Here is a 6,000-nt window from a genome sequence, read left to right as displayed (position 1 = left end):
CGTATAATATATAACTTCTAGGTGTAAAGTAAAGCTTCTAAACCCTATTAATTATAGTAATTCTCAAGGTTTTCTTCTTAATAAGGTTTTAATATACCTAGGTATAAGAGGTATTAAAAATAGCAATTTAGATTAAGATATTTACTAAACTAATAGGAAGAGAGGTTTTATAGATTTATTAATACTAATTATAACTTCCTATTTAGGTATTTTCTTTAAAGATAGCCTTATTATCCAAATAGATAATATAGGAAGCCTTCCTTTCTTCATTTAAATCTTTTTATAATAGGTAAGACTAAAGGTAAAGTTAGTCTATTATTACTTTTAATCTTTTAGAGTATACCTTATAAAGCCATTCCTAAACCTTTTAATAAGGGATACTAAAAAATATTCTAATCTTTATAACTAGAGCTCCTAAGATAAATCTATACCAGATTATTAAAGAGTAATAGTATATAGATAGAGATATCCTTACTAGTGAATGCTAATATAAAGGTAACTAGGGCTAGAATAGGTATAAGACTTTCCTTTAATGTCCTTATAACTCTAAAGTCTTATCCCTAAAACCTAAATAGTTCTAGCTTTATTAATCTATATTTCGGAATTTCTATCCCTTTAGATAGATACTAAACTCCTTTAAACTTAATATCTTGTTATTCTTACTATCTCTGTTAGTGGTATAATCACATTATAGTAAGAGTAGTTCTATAGCCTACTACTAGATATACTAAGCTCTTCTCTAATTAAGCCCCTAGGAATATAAACTAGTGCTAACTTCCTATAATATAGCTATATACCTCTAAAACTAAACCTCTATCTAGTTAAATAGGGAGGAGTAATAGCTTAGAGTATCTAGGGCATCCGAGTATTTATAGTTATAATAGATAAACTTAGCCCTTTAGATGGTAAGAACGATAGATATAATGGTAATAATAGTATTACCGCTCTAAGTAGACGTTAGAGTCTACTTATATGGAAAAAGATACCTAAACTTATTATAAAAGAAAGGAAAACTATATCTATATTATGTAAATAACTCTCTATTACCATTTATTATTCCTTATCTATCCTTATTATTGCTATTAGTACCCTTAGATAGGCACCTCCTATTTATATCTATTATATAATAAAGCTCCCTAGAGCCAGAAAAGCAAAACTATAACCTATAGCCCTCTAGTTATATTAAGTGCTTCTAGCCCTAGTCTACTATATAACTAGGTGCTTTATAGTTTCCCTCTCCTAGCTATAGGTATAATAAGAGATAACTAAATATCTTATATCTATATCCTTCTAGCTTAGTTATAATATAAGGTATATATCTAGGCAATATAATTAGATAAGATATATTAAAGGCTTTCAAATATTAGTTATATTGTCTAATTTAATATAATAGTTATAAGTATATTAAAAATTCAAAAATGAAAAAAGATTTAATATATAGCCTTTAAGTAAAATATAAATATTTTTTGATTTAAAATAATTAGCTATTATTATCATTAGACTAAAGATAAAAAGCTTATTATTATATACCCTTTTTAAGTATAGAGGAGGGCTTCTCTTGCATCTTTGCGAATACCCTACCAAAACATACGAAACTACTATCACTAGAAAGCTCTCGAAAAATGCTATCTAACGGCACCACTTTTAACCGTACGCGAGCCGTTACGGGTATGCAACAGGCATCGTAGGTATAAGAACCGGACCCGACCGTAATCCGACCGTACCTCGCGTGCCGGTTAAAAATTTTCACTATATAGACTACCTAGCGCCCCTAAACGTAACGTCAATTTAAGGCCTAATACTAAGCCACTAAGTAGGGAGGCCTATAGCTTTGAACTAATTAAAGGGAGGCCTACTATAGGCCTACCCTACTCTAGATATTAAGGAGCTAAGGGGTCTTATTATATAATTAGTTAACCTTATATTAAGCCCTAAATAGAGTAAGGTATAGGACCTTACTAATAGGCTTTTATAAGGCCTTACGACTACTATTATAGGCCTAGTTCCGAACCTATAGAAACTTATAGCTAAAGAAGTTAAAAAGGGGTTTAAAGAAGCCTTTAAGGCTACCCCCTGCCCTACCTAGGTATAGGTAGTTATAGGGCTATAATAGGGGGTAACTAGCCCCTAAGGAGGCCTACTATTAGCTAAGGCAGTGCCATTATGGGCCTTATAGAAGATTATAATATAGAATATAAGCCTATAAGAGGACCTTAAAGCCTAAACCCTAGTTAAAATAGTCTAAGTAGTTAATAGGGCTTCTAGCCGCTAGGGAGCTATTATAGCTAGGAAGCTCCTAAGTAGGGATATAATAATAGTCTTTAAAGATAAGGCTACTAAGGATTAGTATTTGGCTAACAAGCGATAGGTGGCTATAACCTTTAGAGAGGAGGCTAGGGAGGTTAGTAAGGCCTATATAGTCCTAGCTAAGAGAGTCTAGAAGGAAGAGCTATAGGGGGTTAGTAAATAAGACTTTAAGGGGGCTATAGGCTTATACTCGATCGAAATAGTTAAGTTCTAGCTACTAAAGAGCCTATAGAGGAAGTAGGCCATAGTACTCCTAGGCTTATAAGACCTTAATAAGGCCTAGAAGGCCTATAACGAAGGTATAGTCTAGGATACCTGGGTACTAGACTACAAGCCCTACTAGGATGCTCTAGAGCTAAGGTAGTATTATAGGTATTAGAGCTTTGGCTATACCTAGTAGTATTACTAGTAGCTGGCCTATTATAGCCGTTATAGTATAAAGGCCTATAAGGAAGGGGGGAAGACTAGGGAGGCCTAGTACCTTACCTACTCTAACTAACTCCCTTATAGGTATATAGCCTATAGAGGCCTCTATATTACCTAGTATAGGGGCTGCCTAAAGAAAGTCAAGGCCTAGGAGAGGGCTAGGGAAGCCTACTAGTATAGACCCTAGACCTTCTAACCACTAGAGTAACTATACTAGAAGGTAGCCTTTAAGTTTAATAGCTAGCTAGAAGACAATAACTACTATTAAACTAGGGCCAAACGCCCTTATAGGAGGCCTACCCTAGCCTAATAAGCGGCTAGGAGCGCCTTATTTGACGCCCGATAGACCTATATCTCCTTTCTATAGCCTAGAACCCCCTCCTTTTCGTAACCGGCTAAGGGGGTAATAGCTATAGAGCCTACTACTATACCCTTAGCCTTTACTCTAGCTACCTTAAATATAAATTAAGATCCTTTAGTAGAATACCTAAGGTAATAAATAGGCCCTTAAGGTTCTATTAAAAGAGGCTAAATATAACTTACTAACTATCTAAAAGCTATAGATTAACCGTTTTATAAGGTTAATATACTACCCTTAGGCTTTAAAATACTACCTAGTTTATAAGCCTAAAGGTGAAATAGCTATTCTAGTAGCTAAGCACTTCCTAGTTAGCTAATAGGATTATTTAGCGGAGGAAAACTAGTATAAGGTAACCTTCTTAACCCTAGGTAAGAGGGGGTTCGAGCTCTAGTTAGTCTATAATAATAAGGAGGAGCAGGCCCTCCTATAGGACCTGCTAACCCTACCTTAGCTAACCTACCCCTTAGTTCTTATAGGTAACTTTAACCTCTATTACCTAGTCTAGGACCTATTTAATAGGCTTAGCCTAGGGGCTAGAGACCTCCTTAGCCTTATAGACTAGTAAGACCTTAACCTATATATATTATATAGCTAGGTTACTAAGGCCCCCTAAGGGGACTAATATAGCTAGCCTTCTATAATAGACCTATTCTAGGTCTTAACTAGGCTAGAAGTAACCTATAGGGATATCGTAGAATACGGGAAATCCGACTACTACCTATAGGCCCTAAACGTCTCCCTCTAGGGGACTAACGGGCCTATACTAGCTAGCAAAGGGTGGGACTAGAAGAGCCTAGATAAGGAGGTAGCGTAGGCCAAGGCGGCCTACCTCCTACTATAGCTTAGTAGGTAGGTATCGGCCCCGGCCGGGCCTGTCTTCCAGGGCCTAAAGGAGCTTCTATAGGCCTTCGATAGGCTTATAGAGGCCTTCGAGGAAATAGCTACGGTCTCGGCCCTGGCAAAGAAGGCTAGTATAGGTAGTAAACGAGCTCGATAGTAGATAAAGGAGGTTTAGGAGGCCCGGAAGAGGGCTAAGGAGGCAGAGAAGGCCTATAAAAGCACCCTAAACCCCTATATATAGGAGGTACTTTAGCAGGCCCTACGGGACCAGGCTAAGACTATTACGGCTACGAAGACCAAGAGCTAGAGAGCTATATTATAGGAGGTAACTAACCGGCCGGACCTACTATAGAGGCTAGAGCGGTAGGCAAGGCTATAAAGCTACCTACCGGTCGACCCTCTAAAGCTCCCGGCCTTCGAAAGAAGGCTTATAACCTACTAATAGAAAGCTAGGGCCCTAGCCGATAAGTTCTTCCTAAACCCGGAAGTAGATCTATTAGATATTAATGACCTAGATCTGAACGACTACTAGGAGCCAAAGTTCGAAATAAGCTAGGAGGTTATAATAGGCAAAGTTAGGGTAGTACTAGCTAAAGCGGCCTTATAAAAGGCCCCGGGGGAGGACCTCCTCCCTATAGGCCTATTAAAGGCCTATAGGTAGCTACTTTACCAGATACTAGCTAAACTAGCCTTAGAGAGCCTATAGCTTAGCTATTTCCTAGGCTAGTTTAAAAGGGCTAAGACAGTAGTCCTCTATAAGCCTAGCAAACCCCTATAGGCCTACTTTACCCTAGGTAGCTATAGGCCTATAGTACTCTTACTAATAGTAGGCAAGGTACTAGAAGCTATAGTTACCTAGAAGGTAACGGCCGTTATAGAGGCCTATAGGCTTCTCCTAGCCGAACAAATAGGTAACTAGGAATATAGGTCCACTAAACTAGCTATCTAGCTTATTATAGCCTAGGTTTAGGAGGCTTAGAGGTATAAGGCGGCTACCTCCTTCCTATAGCTTGATATCTGAGGGGCTTTTAATACTATGAACTATACCTAGCTATTAGCCACTTTATAGAGCTAGGGCTTCCTAAAGTAGTTAATAGTCTAGGTTAGGGAGTGGCTATAGGATAGGGTAGCTATCCTTTACTTTGATAGCTAGGAACTAGAGGATATAGTAGTAAGGGCTAGGGTCCCCTAAGGGTTACCCCTCTCCCCTATACTATTCATCTTCTATATAGCCTCTCTTTACTAAGCTATTCGCTAGGCTTACCCTATAGTCAGTTTAATAGGCTTTACTAACGATACTAACCTTCTAGCCTTTAGGAGGGCCAAGGAGGCCTATAACGGTTAGCTATAGAGGGCTTAGAAGGCCTACCTATAATAGGAAAAGACCTAGGGTATAGCTTTTACCCCGGAAAAGTATAAACTTATCTACTTTAATAGAGGCCGGAAATGGTAGTTATAACTACTAGAGCTCCTATAGCCTAAAGGGGGTACTATTACTATAGCCCTATCAAAGTTAGCTAGATTCCTAGGGGTCTAGCTAGACTAGAGGCTATAATAGGGCCCTTACTATATAAAGGTAGCTAAGAAGCTAGAAACCTAGGAGTTCGCCCTAACTAGGCTTACTACAAAGACCTAGGGCCCTAGCCTCCTATAGGCCTACAAGGTCTATACTAAGTATATCTATAGCGCCCTAGCTTATAGGGCCTCGAACTTCTATAAGCCTACTAAGCTAGGGGGTAAGCCGAAAGGCCCTGCTAGGGAACTATCGAAAGCCTAATATAGAGCCCTTTAAGTAGTTACTAGGGCCTATAAGGCTACCCCTATCTGGTGCCTTGAAACGGAAGCCTAGGTACCGCCCCTTAACCTCTATCTTAACAAGAGGCTAGCCGACTTCGAAGCTAAACTCGATCAGCCACTTCTATAGACCAGGATAGGCCTAGGGGCCCCCTAGGTCCTCGTAAAGGCTCTTATCTAACAGGCCTATAATAGGCTAAGCTAGAGGTTCCGGAAGAGAAGGGCTAGGGTAAGGGGTCAGGAGCCGAAGCCTATAGCCCTAGAAGTAATAG

This window comes from Thermothelomyces thermophilus, chromosome 1 (genome assembly GCF_000226095.1).
Source record: "Thermothelomyces thermophilus ATCC 42464 chromosome 1, complete sequence".
Classification (NCBI taxonomy): domain Eukaryota; kingdom Fungi; phylum Ascomycota; class Sordariomycetes; order Sordariales; family Chaetomiaceae; genus Thermothelomyces; species Thermothelomyces thermophilus.
This window is presented reverse-complemented; position numbering follows the sequence as displayed.